The 20,563-nt window shown below is 39.1% G+C and overlaps 1 protein-coding gene across 1 annotated transcript in view; it reads left to right on the forward strand.

The window, feature by feature from the left end:
* Positions 1-20,563, forward strand: part of Znf407 (zinc finger protein 407) — a 368,981-nt gene that overhangs the window by 113,930 nt on the left and 234,488 nt on the right.

Genomic DNA, 20,563 nt, shown 5'->3' on the forward strand with positions numbered 1-20,563 from the left:
AATGTTTCTGTGATACTGTGTGAGGCTCTGTCTTTCACTTGTATAGTGTGTGTAGTGATTGAATTGAGGGAAAAGCTTCTTTGGTACAGGATTAGCGAGAATTAAGGTCATGGAAAACACAGGCTTTAGACCATCCGTGGTTCCCAGGAAACTAGTCCAGGAATCTCCCCTTGCCTCAGTCCCTGATGCTCTGTAGGTCGGCCCCTACTATTAAGTCCTAGCCTGTGATCAATTGATACCGTTGGCTCTTCCTATACCATGCGTGACCTACCATGATTACTGAGACTCATGTCAGCCAGGTACTAGTTATCTATCATTGACTTTTTTATCCTGGAAACTTGGCTGAGAACTGGACTTTTGTGCTACCAGTTGTGTCTGGCAGGCAGCAACCATATAAAAGATAAATCATGAGTACTCTTTTTTTTTTCTTCCCGTTTTCTTTTGTGGGTCCTGGGCCTTGAACTTGGCCTGGGTGATATCCCCAAGCTCCTTGTGCTCAAGGCCAGCATTCTACCACTTACACCAGCTACACCACTTACCAGCTTCTACCACTTACACCAGCTACACCACTTACCAGCTTCTACCACTTACACCAGCTACACCACTTACCAGCTTCTACCACTTACACCAGCTACACCACCATTTCTGGCTTTTCCTGTGATTAGTTGGAGATAAAAATCTCCCAGACTTGTCTGCCCAGGTTGGCTTTCAACTGTGGTCCTCGGATATCAGCCTCCTGAGTAGCTGGGATTACAGGCCTGAGTCACCATTGGCTCAGCTCTATGAATACTCTTTTTAGAGATGATTTTTTTTTTTTTTTTTTGGCCATAGTCCTGAGGCTTGAACTCAAGGTCTGGTTGTTGTCCTTGAACTTTTTGCTCGAGATTAATGCTCTTAACGCTTTAGCCACATCTCCAGTTTTGATTTTTGTGATTAATTGGAGATAAGGGCCTCACAGACTTTTCAGCCCCGGCTGGCTTTGAGCAATAATTGTCCAATATCAGCCTCCTGCATAGGTAGGGTTGCAGGTGTGAGCCAAAGGTGATTTTTTATTAGTGCACATTAGTTGTGTTTGAGTGTTTTTATTGTAACACTTCTATGCATATATACAACACACGGGCCTTCTTCCCCCTGAGTCCTCCTTATCCTCATCTTCCTCTTCTGAAAACAGGTTTATCTGGTTTTATTTTTTTATTTTCATGCCTGTAAAATTATGTATACCATTTTTATAGTCAGATGGGCCCAATTTTATATTTGTATGTTTGTAAACTTGCTTTTACACTAGAGTATAGTTGTAGATAAATGTGTGTATATTTGTATGTAGAGAATTACATGTAAATAAATGTGTGTAGCTACATATAGAAGGAAATGTACATATGCATACAATTAGTTGTCAAGTATAGTATAAGATAATGTTTATGTATTTATATATAACATATAATTAAAATTATATTTTTATTAGCTTTAGTAGTGGCACAAATGAGTTACCATTCAGCAAATCTCTTTATGATTACAACCCATATTGATTGATACCACCTCTTTCAGGGAATATATGTTGGTATTTTTTTTAAGCACTGGTGAGTGATCCCGTGGCCTTGTGTTTCTGGGCAAGTACTCTACTACCAGGTCGTAATCCTAGCCCTGACGGCAAAAGCACTTCATGACGACATCCTACTTTGCCTTCTTACTGTAGTGTGTGAAGAGAACATACTTTCAAGTGTGAAAATATGTGAATACTTAGAAATGAACAGTCTGAAAGAACTTGAAATGTTGGCCTTTCTTAAAAGTGCATTAGTCTGTAATCCTAATTGGGGTAGAGGTTTATAGGGTTGGGATTCTCAGCCAGGCAGAATTGTGGTCTGAGGTCTGCCAGGTAAAAAGTAGGAGACCCATCTAAAAAATAACCAGAGCACAAACAGGTAAGATGATGTCTCAAGTGGTAGAGTGTCTGGCAAGCATGGGGCCCTGATTACAAACCCCAGTATCACAAATAAAATAATATAAAATAATAAAAACCAAAGGACAATAGCTTTATGGGATATGAAAAGAAACTGGAGTTTTAAAATTTAAAAGAGATATGAGAGAAGTATCTTAATGAGGTTCAGAAATGACCTTGCTTAGCTTGACTATTTTTTTTCCTGTAAAACTTAAAATTTTATTTGTTTCCAGCTAAAGCGCTTCATAAATTGTCTGAATCATGTCTTCTTATAGGTATTTTCATTTTTCACTTTTTGGCCCATGCTTTTGATGGAAAGAATAGTAACAAAAATTATCTTTATTATATTAGATGGTAATAGACAGGAATTATACACTTTTTAATTAGAAACTCATTGTGTTGTTTCTTACTTGTAGTATATAGCTACAGTACACACTGTTTATCTGCTCAATTGTTTTTGGTACCTATTCCTCTCACAAGTTCTGTGGTTTTCATAAAAGTCACTGAATCCCAATACATGATATATCTTCAGCACAAATGTCTAAAATTAGAATAGTCATAGGCCAATTAGGACCCCTTTTAAGACATAAGTTTTGCAAATAAATGAAGAAGCTATTAAGTAGCAAAATGGCAAGAGTGGATGGCTGGAAGAGGGTTGATTCCTGGGTGTGAGGAGGGAGAACTTGGTAGTTTAAGGAAGCACTGTGTTGTTGAACTAACCAATATTGTCTTCCAGTTGGAAGCTGGCTGTCTAGCTCAGAGTGGTGCTTCATGTGGCAGGATGGAGAGCTCTGGAGAAGGAGCCAGACTGAAGGAGGATTGGTGGAGGAGTTTGCACATTGTGCTGAACTTAAAATGACCACTTAAAAATACAGTAGCATCCTTTGCCCGCTTGTTCAATATTAATGTATTAAGGATGTTAATGTGGTTGGCCAAGACTTGCCTTTTTTTCCCCCAAGTGTGTGTGCATGTGTGTGTGTGCATGCCCCTGCACACCTGTGTATATACAAGATAGCTCAATTTTTGTTTACAGTTTCAGTTCTTTTTTGGTTGTAAGATAATACGATAATGTCTAAATGTCATGTTTATAAAATTGGAGATTCTCTGTGTTAAATTACTAAATCAGATACAGACCACTGTAAGGTTGTAATGTGAAGTATATAATATTCCTTTTTAGGACTGGTAGCGATAAAATCCTAATGAGTTGTCACTGTATTAAGATCTGTGAAGTTCCCTAATTGGTATTCGTACAGGTATTTTTTTTAATGGAAATAACCTCTTGCAATCTAAAATGTTGTGAAAGAAATTTTCCTACAGTACTTCTGCCTTTATTTGGAGCATTCTTTTTTTTAGATGTTTATGTATTACGTCTGTTTCCCTTAAAAGTTGGGTACCTTATGATTTATTATATGTCTCTTGCTGTTAAGATACATACATTTTAAAATATTTTAACATTTTGAAATCATGATGCTTTCTTACAATTAATTGGTGCTTAATTTGTTGGTCTTTTTTTAAAATTTGAAAAGCTTTTTACTAAATCAACTGTGTAGCTCAGAACAGATAATCTCTCAGAATCAAGTAAACTGTATATATTAAATTCTTATAATGCAGTTTAGAAGACATTCGTTGTTGTTGTGGGTCCTTTGGTTAGTTAACTCCAGCTTTCCCTCCTATTTCTCATTCTGGAGTTTAGTTTTTTTTTGGCCAGTCCTGGGGCTTGGACTCAGGGCCTGAGCACTGTCCCTGGCTTCTTTTTTTTTTTTTTTTTTGCTCAAGGCTAGCACTCTGCTGCTTGAGCCACAGTGCCACTTCTGGCCATTTTCTGTATATGTGGTGCTGGGGAATCGAACCCAGGGCCTCATGTATTTGAGGCAGGCACTCTTGCCACTAGGCCATATCCCCAGCCCGTGGAGTTTAGTTTTAACTTTGGCTGGAAGCAATGATTTTTGTGACCTCAGGGAAGTAAATCAACTCCAAAAGCTTATTAATGAACTTATTATCCCTCAAGAAAAAATATTCTTTTTCCTCTGACGTACATAGTGAAATGATCCCCGGGTGTTAAGCCTATCATCCCAATGAAGGTGGGCCCTCCCACAGGACTGGCACATCTTCTTGGTTTCTGTGTTTCCAGCCAAGCAGTATGCAGTAAGTGGCACGTGCTGAATGCTGGGAGAGCCCCGCCCCTTTCCACCTCTCCCCACCCCTTTCCACCTCTCCCCACCACTCCCCACCCCTCCCCGCCACCTGACCTATGGCCAGGGTTCACTTTTCTGTGAGGGCCTGGAATTTCTATGGATCTCTGTTCTGTGGGTTTGAGTAGCTAATATGAATACTTTCAAGGTAGCTGCATCAGAGTGATACTGAGATCAATATTTTACCTGCCTGCACTGGTTTTCCTGATTATTAACACTCATTATACGATATTTGGAAACTACTAAGACATTCAAGTAAGAATTCAAATATAATTTCACTGTCTTGTGAAAAATGTAATGATTGTTTAGTTTTTATGTATATAATTTCTTACATTCATGTATGGCATGAAGTAGAAAGTGCTTTTTTAAATGAATTATTCAAAAATGTTTTTCTTTTGTTAAAGTTTTTTTTTTGTCTTGGTATTGGTTTACATCAAGGCCCTTTTTACTAAATCAGTCACAAAGATATATCTTTGTCACAGTTTTTCTTTCACTAAAGCTAAATAGCACTACTTATATGTATAAAAATGCCAAAGTATATACAAACATTTTACTGACAGCCCAAAGGCAAAAACTATCATATATCTCTTTTTGAACTGCAGCAATGAAAATATGTATACTTACTAACAGAATTATGAATTTTTGTGATGATGTCTTTATTGCTAATTGAAAAATGCCTATTGAAATTAGTATCTTGTTTTATTAGGTGATTTGGAAATTTCAGTTTTGTTATTATAGAGTACTGAGAAATAGTAAAGGATCATTTTCTTGTTTTGAAAGCATTCAGATTTTTCTTCATATTCATTATACCTAATCTAAAAATTGAAGCCAGGCAACTGGTGACTCACACCTGCAATCCTAGCTACTCAGGATAGTGTGATCTGATGAGGATCACAGTTTTGAGCCAACCTGGGTGGGAAAATTCTTGAGTTTCTTACCTCTAATTATGCAGAAAAAAAGAAAAGAGAAAACGGGAGGAGAGCTGTGGCTCACGTGATAAAGAGTGCCAGCCTTGAGCAAAAAAGCTAAGGGACAGAGTCTAGGCCCTGAGTTCAAGTTTCAGTACTAGCAAAAAAATGAGATAGAAGTTAAAGATCCAAATGTTCAGTGTTCTGATAGCTTAGTAGTTTCTATAGTAAACAGTAAGAGAGAGAGAGAGAGAGAGAGAGAGAGAGAGAGTGTGTGTGTGTGTGTGTGTGTGTGTGTGTGTGTGTGTGTGTGTGTCAATTTTGGGGCTTTGGGACTTGAACTTGGGGTCTGGGTGCTATTTTTTTTTTTGCCAGTCCTGGGCCTTGAACTCATGGCCTGAGCACTGTCCCTGGCTTCTTTTTGCTCAAGGCTAGCACTCTACCACTTGAGCCACAGCACCACTTCTGGCTGTTTTCTATATATGTGGTGCTTGGGAATCGAACCCAGGGCTTCATGTATATGAGGCAAGCACTCTACCACTAGGCCATATTCCCAGCCCTGGTGCTCACGTCTTTGAGCTTTTGCGTTCAAGGCTACCACTTCAGCCACAACTCCAATTCCAGCTTTTTTGGTAGATAATTGGAGATAAGTGTCTCATGGACTTTGCTGTGTTAGCTGGTTTTGAACATCGGTCCTCAGATCTCTATCCTGAGCTTTGATTATAGCCTTTTTGGTATAGGGCAAGCCTTGGGCTGTGATTTTCCTACCCAGGCCCCTCCCGTGTGTGTGTGTGTGTGTGTGTGTGTGTGTGTGTGTGTGTGTGTGTTTGTCCCGGTTGTGGGGCTTGAACTCTGGGCACTGTCCCTGAGCTCAAGTCTCTACTGCTTTAGCCACAGCGCTACTTCCGGTTTTCTGGTGGTTAACTGGAGATAAGAGTTTCACAGACTTTCCTACCTGGGTTGGCTTTGAACCTTGACCCTTAGATCTCAGCCTCCTTAGTCGGTAGGATTACAGGTGTGATCCACCAGTGCCAGGCTAGGTCTTTTTTTTCGCTATGATTCTGGACTTGGACCACTTTGCCCAGCTGATGAGTTAAGATTGGGTTTTGCTAAGATTTTTTCTGACTTAGTCTCAAGCTGTGATCCTCACATTGCCACACCTGCAGTGTCTAGTCTCTCTAACACCCACCCTCCTTCCTCACCCCTCACGGGAAGACAAGGCATTACCTCTGAAATCTCATGTGCGATTTTATACCTGAATGTTTAACAAGACCTCCAATACACCTGACTAATTGTAGATATTGCCCGTTGTGTATGGATGTATCTTTAACCCCTAAATAAAGGAAATATACTTGTTCTTCTTAATTTTAACTGTAAGCGGATTTCACAGTGGGATAAAGAATATGGACAGCACCCAGACATACGTAAACATCCGTCGATGGGAAAACTGTGAAATCTTATGAGAGAGCAATGCTTGGGTTCACCAGCTTCTCAGAAAGCCACGAGCTATGAGGCGGCAGGCGCACACAGACCACATGTGGCATTAACCAGAGAACGATGGATGGACTTCACCAAGACGGAGTTTCTCAGGGAGAGCCATGCGTGGTAGTGGGGGGCGGAGCACAGATGTCACCTTGGCACTAACCTAGTCATACTGGGTCCACCAGGCCTGAGCGTGTTTCTCAGAGAAAGCTGTGGGCTTGTGAGGGGTCTCACAGTGCACATCTCTAACAGTGATCTGAAAAGCAAAAAATAATTGGCTATTCGTGGGCAGTGATAAATATTACACTTATTGGCTAATGAAAACTATGCTTCAAGTGTTGTACGAATAACTAGCAATCTTTCTATGTGTAGATTATTGAAGTGATTATTTAAATGGTGGTATCGAAAGTAAGCCATTACACAGAAGTTTTGTTTCATCTGGAAAGAAAGGGGTTAAAATGGCTAATGTCTTTATGTACCAAGAAATCTCACAGGATGATTAGGAAGAATCAGATATCATAAAGTACTTACAAAAACTTGTAAAACTTAAATGGTATTAAATACAAAACGTCTTCATCTGTCCTATTCTTTCCTATAACAAGTTACTGCTTTGTTTGAATCTGTATGTCTTTGCTTTCGCGTTTGATTTTAGAAAGAGAACTCATTTGTTTTATGTTAGTTAATTCAATGTATTTCCTCCCTCCCTCCCTCCCTCCCTCCCTCCCTCCCTCCCTCCCTCCCTCCCTCCCTCCCTCCCTCCTGTTGATAGTGGGGCTTGAAATTGGAGCTTGAGCACTGTCCCTGAGCTCTTTTGGCTCAAGGCTAATGCTCTACCACTGTGAGCCACAGCGTCAATTCTAGTTTTCTGGTAGTTAATTGGAGGTAAGAGTCTTATGGACTTGCTTGCCCAGACTGGCTTTGAACTTGGATCCTCAGATCTCAGCTTCCCGAGTAGATAGGATAACAGGCATGAATCACCATTGCCCAACCCGATTTATTGTTTTTTCTACATGAGTGCCTTTGAGAAAGCAAGAAAGCATTGGAGGGGTGAGGGGAGATGAGTGTCTGCTGTGCATTAAGGGTAAGGGTGGTTTAGTTCAGGTTTTCTCAGGGTCACAAAGCACTGCTGCAGCCTGGACTCCGACCTGCTCTGAGTCCTGCCTGGTGACAGGAGTCTGTTCATCTTCATGTGGGCATTTAGGTTTTCCTGTGTACTCAGTTTCTGCTGGACTATTTCATGGACTGAAATCGGTGCCATGTGTCGTGCTCATCTCTGTTCCTAGGTCCTCTTACCCACTTGATTGTAGAGTCACATTCTTCCTTTCCATTTCTTGGTGAATGTTAGCAGTTAACAGTTCACCTACTTGAAAAATGGTATCATGACTTCACCAAATATGCTTGTATCCAGCCATTACTGAAGTGAGTTGTGCAGTACTGTTAAAGCAAAGTAAGTTCATTGCGATATATATTCTGTTTGCTGTGAAAAACAGAACATTGGTGAAATATGATACATTATGTCCTTCTATTGCTGTGGTATGACAGGTGACAAATGTCATTCTGTGCAACCAATGAATGTTTTTGCATTTTTAACAATATTAGGTTTCACAAACTTAGATTGACATATTCTTACTTGGCTAAAAAATCTAAGGTAAAAGAATTCCAGCAAGTCCATTTCTGATTTATATATGTGCTAAATGTATAACTGGAGTGTGTCTGACACTTATTCATAATGCGCATACCTAAATGTAAGTCACACAAGAAAAGACACATGCTAATCACCGATTATCATTGTTTAAAAAATTTCTTGTGGAGACAAAATGATAAATTAATTCTTGTTGTTTTGTTTTAGCTACATTAAGATTTATACATAATAGACTTTGTTCAAGTTAATAATTGTTTTAAAATTCTATGCATTCCTAGAAGGTTATTCAAAGACAGTGTTATGAACTTACACGGTGAACGTTATTAGCATGTTTTGCTTATTTGATACCGTCGAGTTAGACAATGCACAGATTTTAGCGCTATTTGGCCGCGACTCAGCATAGGGTCCTTGCTCAGTATCTTTAGTACAGCTCGCGTTACTGTATCTTTTGACAGAAATATCAATATTTTGAATACTAGTGATGAGTGGAAATTTCATAGTGGAACTGAGAAAAGTATCACATATTCATGCTTTGAGGAGGAAGTGACATAAGATAAATCTCTTCATTTGTTAAGGCCGGCATAGCGGTCCATCGCCTCTGATTCAGCACTGGGGAGGCTGCGACGGAAGCCTCAAGAGTTCAGCGTGAAAACGCATGGTGCTCATCATGGAATTGAAACCTCTGTGCACATTTTCTTTTTTTGCTTGCCTACCACGTGCAAGGTCTCATATTTGATCCCCTGCATGGCAAAGACAATGTGTTTATATACACGTAGATTTTTGTGGCATTTTAAATGACTCTAAGAGAAATCTGGTGGTTTCTAACTAGTGTTACAGAATTTGTTAGAAGTTCACGAGCTGGAATTCTAACATGTCCTCCACTGTTTGGGTTTTTAGACTTACAATAGCTTCTGGCCTTTACAAAATAAAAACACTACTGGGCCATTTTAGAATACCTAGAATTTTTTTTTTTTTTCCAGTCCTGGGGCTTGGACTCAGGGCCTGAGCACTGTTCCTGGCTTCTTTTTGCTCAAGGCTAGCACTCTGCCACTTGAACCACAGCGCCACTTCTGGCCATTTTCTGTATATGTGGTGCTGAGGAATCGAACCCAGGGCCTCATGTATATGAGGCAGGCACTCTTGCCACTAGGCCATATCCCCAGCCCCCTAGAAAATTTTATTAATATGTTGTTAATTGTAAATTCTTAGTGCTATTAAATATGGAAATAAAATAGACTGTTTTTAATGCTTTGCAGAACTTCTCTTTTCAGGTTCCTTTTTAGGGTAGGCATCATTCAACACACTTCTATGAAACACAAATTGACTTTTGTCATTTTCACAAATTTTACAGCCCATCTTTTATGTTGCTAACATTTTGAAATGATCTGATTGCTTGTTACATACATGTGTCTAGCTTATTAGAGAAGAATTATGCAAGTTGCTTTTTTTTATTCATGACACCATTCTTTGAATGGCCTTTTTTACCATGGAAGTTATAAAATATGGATTTAGTTTGAAGTCAGGTGACAAATCACTGCTGAATATTTTCATTTTAACCAGTTAACGAAGTTTCAATAAAAAACAACGTATAAATACAAGTAAGATTTTGTTCTGGTTCAGTTTTATCTGTTTTGACTTTACACGCTAAAGGAAAAATTCCTCCTTGATTTTTCAATCTATGGAAAATGAAAAGAATCTTAATTTTATGGCAGTAATCATAAACAGAACATTAGGTTTTCTATAATAACATGTACCATTAAAATCCTTGATTATAGAAATACCTTATTATCTTCCATCCCATTGAGGAAGGAAGAACATTATCGAGTATGAGAGTGTCGCCGCATTTTTGCCTATCGTAGGACTTGTCATGTCCAGAGGACAGTGGAGTGACTGTGGACAGACGTCAGGAGCCCCAGTGTCACCCCGTGTCCCCACCTCGTGCAGCTGAACGCTGTCCCTGAAGCCGCTCTGTGTGGAAGAGTCCTAGATGAGGTCTTCATGGGTGCTGACCATAAAAAGTTCATCAAAGTAATGAGGCGGGGAGAGGGCTTGGTGCTCTCGGGCAGAGCTCAGCACCAAGGAGTGTGAACTGGCTCCAGCTGTGACAATAACACAGCAGGTGGCTGCTGTCATTAGGGGTGGCAGATGAGGCAGGGGACTCACATTCGGCCCACAAAACTCTCATTTGTTAGCCATCGCCACTGTACCATGCAAAATAGCTTCCATCTCAGTCAATTTTACTTTGCAAAATATTATACATAGCCGGGGGAATAGTAGAGTTCTGAATGTACAGGTCTTCTCTTTTCCCGCTCTGCTCCATTCCCCTCCCCTCCTTTGCCCTCTCCTCATGGCTTCCCTCCTGGCGGCTTCCCTTTACCCTTGCCTTCCCTTGCCTTTCTTTCCTTGACCTCTGCCTTTTGACCAGAAAGCCCCATTTTATTGCTGCATGTGGAGTGTGGCCTGTATCAGTTCAGAAAGGCATTAGAGTTTTAAAAATATCCATGCTATTTTTGTCAAAGTGTTGGAGGAATTGTTCCCTTGTATTATCGTCCGCTTTCTGTGTCAGTGGTTGTAAAGCTAATTGAGACACCTTCACTTTGGATCCCATTATCCCTGTCATCCTCCTGAAGAATTTAGAACCACAGTGAAAGAAATAGAGGAATCACAGCAGAGGTGTTCAGAATTTATTGTTTGGTGAATAATTGCAGTTTGGAACTGAAGCATACTGTTAGTTTAATAATATGTGGGTCTGTGACATTTATAGTTGAAAGTACAACAGTAGGCCAAGTTTTATTTATTTATTTTGCCAGTCCTGGGGCTTGAACTCAGGTCCGGGCCACTGTCCCTCAGCCTCTTTTGCTGAAGGCTACTACTTAAGCCACATCACCACTTCCGGCCTTTTCTGTTTATGTGGTACTGAGGAATCAAACCCAGGGTTTCATGCATGCTAGGCAAGCACTTTGCGAGAAAGCCACATTCCCAGCCCATAGACCAAATTTTAATATCCTATTTGAGAAGTAAAACCCCCAATACTAAAAACCATCATTTTTTTAAATACACTAGGGAGTGGAAATTAAAGAAGTATGAGAATAAGTAACTGGAGACACAAAGCATCTTTACTGCTAACTGTGAAAAATTAGATGATGTAAAATTCCTTCATCCTTTTGCAGTCTTGTTTTTAGAGAGGTCTAAATACTTGGAACAAAGTGAAGTGTTGTTTATATACCATCCATTCTCTGGTAGTTGAAAGAAGAAAAACTACGAATAATTTAATGTTTGAACATTACAGTCCAGTTACTTTGTAGACTGTCTGTGGCTATATTTATTAGCTGGTCAAAACTTTATAGCACGTTACTGTTGCCTTATATTTTTATTTATGATTTATTCCAGCAGTGAACATATATATATCCTCAACTCCCAAAATTAGCCAAAGGGAACTAGTCTCTTCTGTGTTCTAAGAATAGATCCCAGGGTTTTTTGGTTGTTTTTTTTTCCCTCGTAGAAGTGTTTATTTTTGATACCCCAAGCTTTCCTAGCCATAAAATAAGGATTTATTTTTGCTAAGGAGACCTAGATCCTTCTAATGAAGGATTAAATTTACAATTCAAGATCTGGGTGCTAGGTTATCTCATCATTTCAGCATTTCTTTGCCGTGACCAGATAAGTTCATTTCATACACAATTGTTAACTAAGGTGGATTTTCTATTTTCTGTTCTGAAAAGGAAAATTTAGCAATCTAGAAATCTGATGATATTTTCAGGATCACACACATGAGGTCTTTTGTGATCAACTTTATTCACCTTTCCTCAAATTTACGCATGCTATTTTAAAGATCCATCCTTGTTATGTGTGACATGTACGACTGTTTCATTCCTTCTTACAGTATTTTATTGTAAGGATACTGTATAATTTTCTTACCTATTCATGAGTTCAAGGGCATATAGATTATTCTTAGTTTTGGAGTATCACGACTAGTAGTGCTGAAAACATCTGGGCGTGAGGTATTGTGTGGGCTGAAGGTTTCCGTTTGCTCTGGGGATATACCCAGGTGTAGAATTGGTGGGTCCAATATGTTTAACTTTTTGATGAACCACTACATTTTTTTCCACAGTGACTGTTTCACTTTCTGTTCCCATTTGCAGTGTATAACTCTAATGTTTCAGTATTCTCACCAACATTACTATTATCTTTTTGATTAAGGAAGATGTAAGATTGAATATTTCATTGATTTTTTTAAAAAAAACATTGAATTTCCCTGAAAAATAGTGGTTTTGAGAAATCACTTTGTTTTTTATTGTCTATGTTTATACTTATATAGAAAACTGTCTGTTTAGTTCTTTTTCCCATTTTAAATTTGGCTTTTTGTTTTATTGTTGAACTTTTGAGTTCCTTCTTCTACATAATCACCCTTGTCTCATGTATGAATTATATATGATTTGTAAGCATTCTCTTTCACTTTTTCTAATGGTGTGTGTGTGTGTGTGTGTGTGTGTGTGTGTCTGTGTCTGTGTCTGTCTGTGTATGGACACTGTCCCTTAGCCTTTTTCCTCAAGGCCTGCACTCTACCACTTGAGCCATAGCTCCACCTCTAACAAACCTCTCTTCTGTCTATGCTGTATTGGGGTTTGAACCCGTGTCTCACATTTCCTCAGCAAGTGTTGTACTTTCTGAAGGACATCCCTAGTCATTGTTTTGTTTTAGTTTTCAGCCTAAACACAGCATTTCTACCTCTGCTTCCTGCACTTCTGTGTTGACAAGTATGTCCACACCCTCTCCACCTTGTTGTTGAGATGGAGGCACACTAAATTTTTTTTTCATGATCTGCAGTTCTCTGATCTCTGCCTTTCAATGTAATTATACATAGCTTTTTACCTTAGTCTCCTGCTACCTCTCTATATGTTTATTTTCTTGTGTACTCATTGATCTGTTTAATTCTAAAATGCTTCAGAGTCCACGAAGTGTGTGGTGTACAGTGTGTTTTTATGTATGTATATGATGGCTTAGTGCCGTGTTAACCAGCCTGGCCTCAGACTTAGGATTTTTCTGCCTCAGCCTCCCAAGTACCTGGGATTAAAGATACATACTCCCACACTCAGTTCAGTTTTTTCAATTTTAGATAGAGGTTACTATCATTCCTTTCCATTAGTGTTGGTTTTATGTTTGGTAATTTGTGCCAAGTGTTTATGACCCTACAGGAGACATAGTATTCTGTCAGTAAAATAGTATTTTTTTTCTGTTTATTTGTAAATCCTACAAGGCTATATAAGAAGGGTTGGCCTATCCCAAGAAGATGAAACAGGTCAATAGGATCCACTGTGTGTGTGTGTGTGTATGTGTATGTGTGTATGTGTGTGTGTGTGTGTGTGTGTGTGTGTGTGTGTGTGTTTGGGTGCCCTCCTGTTTCTTGGGCCCTCCTCCTGATAGTGGTAAATATGTAGCTCTGGAGGCCAGTTCTCACTCCCTCTTGTTGGCTCCAGGAACTCTACAGTAAGCCCTGGCCATACTTCTTATTTGCTTTTTACCACCACCCAAGGGATCAGAGAGCAGAGATAAGTCCTTATGCAGGCATGGGTGAAGCCAGATTCAGCCCCAGGTCCCTTTGCCTCCAGTTTTGCTGAGTGCTCTTCTCTCTGCTGTGCTAGTGGCTAACAGCCTCAGGGAAAGTCTGCCCCACGGACCTAAGGATGGTCAGGAGATTTTTGTGCATAACTTCCCTGGATATGTTTTATTTATTTTATTTGTCTGTAGATTATAATCCAATTGAAGTACAGCGTATGCATGCGTGAGCTACCATGATCTAGTTGACCCTTTGGTCAACTAATGCAGACTCTCGCGAAAAGGAATGTTGGGAAGGTGACACCTGTCCTGTCCCGTTGAGGAGAGTGTGGGTATTCGTGGGGTCGTGGCCGAACAGAGACCTTGAAGGAGGGTGAATATGGAGCCGTGAAGCTTGCTGAGGTGGGGCTGGGAAGCAAGGAGACGGGAGGCAGGAGAGTGGCGGAATGACTGACCAAGGCTCATCCGCTGCCTAGACATGTGGAAGTCAACCCTGTGATACAACTGCTGGGAAAATAAAACCAAAAGCAAACACCCACGCAAGCCCAGGATTTGATTACTGTCACTTACGATCAGTAAGCTTGCAATATACCATCTTGAGGGAAATTATTTACAGTTCTGAGAGTAATAGTAATTGCATTTTCCTGTGGCCCTGTGGCACCATTAAAAGACAGCTGCCTTACCACTGGAATGCTTCATGCGTCTCCTTTCCTGCAGCGTAAGAAGAGTTGATGGGCACGCATGTGTTTGTGTTGGCTGTGATTGTGGGTGATGCCGTCCTCGGGGTCTTGGAGGAACACTGTCAAGTGCCGTAGCTGGTATCTTACAGCACGTACTGCTATTGGGACAACTGTGGAACTTAGAGAAACATGTTTGCTTTCTTTTGAATGAACAACATTTTTAAGGTTCTGTCTTTCCATGGTTTTTCTTTTCAGTAAATGTAATATACTGTTTTAATTGAGTAGTGCAACTGGCAAGGACAGATCATGGCAAAGTGGTCAATGATTTGGAGTGTTTTGAATTTTATGTTGTTGAAAGTTTCTTTTCTGAAGTGAGCTCGCCTTTATAAAATTGGAGGTGGGTGTGGCAGGTTCTGTGTACGTCTGTGGGGTGCTAACACTCTGGAGAAGGGTGTCAGAAGACATTTGTGAAACTGTCAGTCTAGCAAGGATTCTATAAAAGGATTTGAGAAATACACTGTTGCTTAACACCCTTTCTGAAATTTGAAGTAAGTAAATTAATACCATCAAACCTTTTTCTCTTTTATTTGGAAGGTAAAGAATTTTATGGATTTGCATATATTTGAAGATTTTTTTTTTTTTACACATTACTAATTTATCTTTTTTCTTTTGGTGTGCCAGTACTTAGGCTTGCACTCAGGATTTTCCATCTCACTCAGTTTACTTGCTCATGGCTGGTACTGTACTATTTCAGCCATGCCACCTACCTGGCTTTGTGCCAGTCTCTTGCCATGTTTGCTTCCTGGACTGGCTTCAATTCACCATCTCAGCCTTACAGGCATGAGCTACCCATGCCTGGCAGAAAGATTCATCTTTACGAGACATGTTTAGCTGGCCACCAAGACTTACACTTATAATCCTAGCTCTGCAGGAATCCAAGATCTATTTTTGGTACCCTGGGTATTGTATATATGTTTATCTGAATTACAGAAGGGAAGGGCACATCAAAATGGTGAGACAAAGGACAAAGAGCGAACCAATGCAACAGCAATACTTACAAGACAGTATGTTGGAAATTAACTGTATAAATTGGGAGGGGGGAATTGAGGGGAGGGAAGTGAGAAAAAATGAGGGGGGGTAACAAGTTTGATAAGAAATGTACTCACTACCTATCATGTGTAACTGTAACCCCTTTGTACATCAACTTGCTAATAAAATTAAATTATAAAAACAAAAGCTCTACCTGTCTGTTTTAGAGGCAAGCCAGACAGACAGTTCTATTAGACTCTTATCTTCACTTCACCAGCTAGAAATGGAGATGTGACTCAAGTGGTAGGTCACCAACTATGAGTTGAAAAACTGAGTAATACTGTGAGGTTCTGAGTTCTAGCCCTTGTACTAGGGGGATTAAAAGACATGTTTAAATAATATAATGGAAACTTGCTTAGAAATATTTTTAGAATGTGCTATATGAGGACATATATTTTATTTTAGAGACTATAGAGGAAGTCTTCATTTAATCTTTGTGTTATATTGCATGGCACAATGTATTAATAACACTTTAACAACAAATAATAACATGCTCTTGATTTCTAATGCTTCTGCACTAATACACTATTTTATTTTATATTGCTTATCATAAAACCGAGTCTGTCTATATCAATTGTTTCAGAAGTATTCATCTCTATTTATTTTTAAGAATAATTATTCTTGATACCAATTGCTTTCTGTTTATTTGTGCCTGGACTTTTTCACACATCATTTATTTTTGGTTTTTCCTCTTTGTCTAACGATATGTGTCTTCTTTTAACATATTACATGCCTTTTCTAAACGCTGTGAAATTTTAGCAATTTATTCTATATCACTTTCTAGATTTGTCATTCATTAGTTTGGAAAATTTATAGTCATTTAGAAAAGTAACTAATGTACTCATATGATTTTGTTTGTGGACACTTTTCTTTCAATAGTATTTTCTGTTTTCTAATTGTGCGTGCAGCTCTAATCTTTTCTTAGGAGGTTGGAATGGTGGAGAGAGCGCTGCTTAAATGTCACCGGGTCTGAATTCTACTTGTGCATTTCAGCCTCTCCACCATATTTTCTCAAAAAAGTCGAAATCACTCATGTTCTTTGAGCCCCAGTTCCCTCTTCTGTTCGGCTGGGCTGAAACTGCCTGCATTCTGTACTCACTCACTGGGAAGGAGCCGTCGGGGCAAAGAGGACTGTGTAAGCTAGAAAGCTCCCTATTATGCTCTGCTTTCATTTTCCTTAAATTCAGAGTATTATTTACTTAGAAAAGCAAAGGCTATAAACCATGTGAAACAAAAAGTCATGTGTCTGGATGAATATAGTTCTCCTTGCTTCATTTCATGCAAGTATAGTGTTCTTGTTAGAATACAAATGCATATGTATGTACGTATAAGAACATATTTATAGTGTGTTATACTTTAAAAATATATTACAGTTAGAGTAGTTTTCTGTGGTTTGAATGAAAAAGCACTGCCAGAATTGTGTTGTTTTTCTTCTGTATTTAGGTTGTCCTTTCAGTTTGTAGCAGCACGGTTGCAGTGCTATATGATAGTACCTTTTTTTTTTTTTTTTTTTTTTTGGCCAGTCCTGGGCCTTGGACTCAGGGCCTGAGCACCGTCCCTGGCTTCTTCCCGCTCAAGGCTAGCACTCTGCCACTTGAGCCACAGCGCCGCTTCTGGCCGTTTTCTGTATATGTGGTGCTGGGGAATCGAACCTAGGGCCTCGTGTATCCGAGGCAGGCACTCTTGCCACTAGGCTATATCCCCAGCCTGATAGTACCTTTTAAGATAACCTAATATTAAGCTCAGTATTTCGGATATTGGAACAACTGATTCAGAGCAACTTGCTATTTGCTTGTTTTCCATTTGGTATTTAGGCAGGAATTATGGAAGCCTTATGAATTGAGGGGTGATGTGAACACTTTTATAAAGGATTGTGTGCTGGTTGTATGTGGAATTACTTGCAGCGGAAAGTGACTTGATGTCTAATGCTTGGACATATCGGTTTGAACTAGTTAATTAAAAGAAAGAACGAGAAGTCTCAGGTCTTGAAAAGGAGAATTTGTTAAGAAACTATTGATGACTTAGGATAGACACTGAGGATAAAACTAGTATATTGAGAAGTTGGTACTAGTGATGGGATTAGGGAATTTCTTGGAGATCAGTAGTCTGGCAAGACTATGAGTGAGTGCTGCACAGGTTCTAAGGTATTATCATTCCATCAAGAACAATTTGTCCCGAAAGGCTTTGGGTGGTGAGATGTATTTTAAGAGTCATCCACAGGGAGATTGTTTTTGAAGCTCAAGAAAGGAATTTTCCTGTAAAGTAAGAATTTATATGAACACAAGCATCACGCTTGGAGGCTAGGAGACGGAATGAGCATCATCAGTAATGAGTCAGCAGAAGTCACCAGAAATGGTTAGAACTAGCACTAGAAACAAAGTCACAGCAGTTTCCGTAGTAGGAGCAGATTGTGTGTAGCTCATGCCTGCGGCCAGGGGGCTACTCAGCAGGCTGAGATGTAAGGATTGCAGTGTGAAGCCAGCCTGGGCAGGAAAGGCTGTGAGACGCTTACCTCCAATTAATCACCAAAGAGCTGGAAATGGAGGTGTGGCTCAAATGGTACAGTACTAGCCATTAGGTCAGCACCTAGGCCCTGAGTTCAAGACCCACTACCAGCACCTCCCCCTCCAAAAGTGTAATAGTAATGACAGAATTAATGATGAGGTATATTCTCGTAGGTAGATGGACTCCTTTTGGAGGCTTCTTTGGGGGAGAATTTTGTTTTTCTTTTTCTTTTCTACCGTTGACTTCAAAAAATTTATTAAAGATGTTAAGACAACAGTGTTTACGTGGCAGTGGAGAATTCGCTGTATTCTGTAATGACATATTGCTAGTAGCATTGTTCTGATTGGTTGGTGATTTTTTTTTTGTTAGCCATGTTTGTGTTCTCTCTCTCTCACACACACACACACACACACACACACTTTCTCTGTGTGTGTGCCTCTGTTTGTCTCTCTCTCTCTCTAGCTCTCTGCCTCTCATCTAATCTGTCTAGAGCATCAGTACTGGGGCTCAGGTCCTGGGCACTATCATTTCTCTTTTACACTCAGGCTCACAATCTACCCCTTGAGCCATAGCTCCATTTCCAGTTTTTTGGTGGTTGATTGGACATGAAAGAGGCTCATGCTCCTTCCTCTCTGGGCTGGCTTTGAACTGAGATCCTCAGATCTCAGCCTCTTGAATAGCTAGATTATAGGCATGAGCCACTGGCATCTGGTTTTGAGGGTTTTTTTTTTTTTTGGTCAGTCCTGGGCCTTGGACTCAGGGCCTGAGCACTGTCCCTGGCTTCTTCCCGCTCAAGGCTAGCACTCTGCCACCTGAGCCACAGCGCCCCTTCTGGCCGTTTTCCATATATGTGGTGCTGGGAATTGAACCGAGAGCTTCATGTGTAGGAGGCAAGCGCTCTTGCCACTAGGCCATATTCCCAGCCCATGGATTTTTTTTTACTGAAGATGATATGTAGTGTTTACACACTCATACATACCTTAAGCAAGATATGAGGAGTTTGTACTCATGTAAAATTTAGTTGAATAAATATATTTGTACATAGTTGAGGTGTGTTTTAGTACTAAAATTTTTTCCTATTTTTTCTTAATAGCAAAAAATATTCCTCTAATATTTAGCATTTCAGACATTCAGCAGGTGTTACAATGTTTTATTAGGTAAAAGATTTTCTTTCTGTTTACTTTGTTCCCCTGTGTAATGTAATATTTTTGTTTGAATTCCTTAAGCTTAAATATTTTAATTAATACATTTTTTTTCCTATTAAAAACTGCACTGCAGATTCTTAGTTAAGATATCTTAAATTATACTCGGTCATGTAAATAAGCTGTGCTTTGCAACTTTGGGTTTTTAACCTTTGCTCTTTGCCTATTAGCTTTATGTTTTTTTAATTATAGGAAAATGGAGGATAGTAGGGAAGTTATGACTTATATAGACTGTTGTTATTACTGTATTTTTTCAGTAAGTGAAAAATGTTATTTAGTTTGTTCACTTCCAGCAGAAGCAAATATAGAATATTTATACTGTTATTTTTTTCTTACCATTTAATATGATCATAATTTGATTCTTCAAATGTGATAATTATCCTTCCATTTTAATGATTGATGGTGTGGCTAGTTATAAAATTAACTATAAAACAAAACATACATTGTCTACACTTATCACCCAGTATATAAAGAGAATAAATGCTATTTTAGTGTGTGCAAGTTTATTATTTCAATAATGAAGTAGTAGTCATTTCAAAGTCAGATAGGTTATCCTTAAAACCATTCTTAAAGAATACTATATGGAAGGAAAATATATTAAAAGAAAAGAAGCATTTACAGTTTTAGCAATTGTTTTGTTCATGACTTTTGTCACAGTCGCTTCTGTGAGACCACTGTACTTTACAATCTTAATATTACCCATTTGTGTAAACATGTCCAGATGAATTCAGTGTTTAATGTTAAGAATCTTATAACATGCCAATTTGATTTGTAGCCCTTCATATCATAGAATGGTAATTAAAATCATATTTTTGCATATGTCATGCCTTTCATGTACATATGCAAATAGATTCTGTTGCCTTTCAGCTATTAGTAATTAACTTTATGAAGGACAGCTGTAATACATAATTAACAAAAATGTTTGCAAGGCCTTTTACACTTAAACTTGCAACAGTAAAAATTCTTTTTCTTATCAAGAGAGCCACTTTAGTCTGATCTTTCTGAATGAGATCTAAATTGTTTTAAATAATCACATGCCATAATTGGGCTGGTGTTGTATTGTTTGCTGTGGAGGAATGACATTCTATTCTGACTGCAGATCCTGAATATCCTATGGGCAGGTTACTGCTGAGTTACTGAAGCCCATTTGTGTGTAACACTAACTAAAACAATTGCATTAAAGCACCATTTTTATAGGTGGTGAAGACATAAAAGTGTAATTTATATCACTTTGAAACACCTATCCTCAGATTGTCATCCTGTGTCAAGGAAGCTTTGTGAAAGTTGTTTTCCCTTTTATAGTCCTTTTAAATATTTGATAAAATATCACTTGCTAAAATGACATTTTCCTGAACTTACTTTGCGGTTGAA

Source organism: Perognathus longimembris, chromosome 15, assembly GCF_023159225.1.
Source record: "Perognathus longimembris pacificus isolate PPM17 chromosome 15, ASM2315922v1, whole genome shotgun sequence".
In the NCBI taxonomy this organism is placed as follows: Eukaryota; Metazoa; Chordata; class Mammalia; order Rodentia; family Heteromyidae; genus Perognathus; species Perognathus longimembris.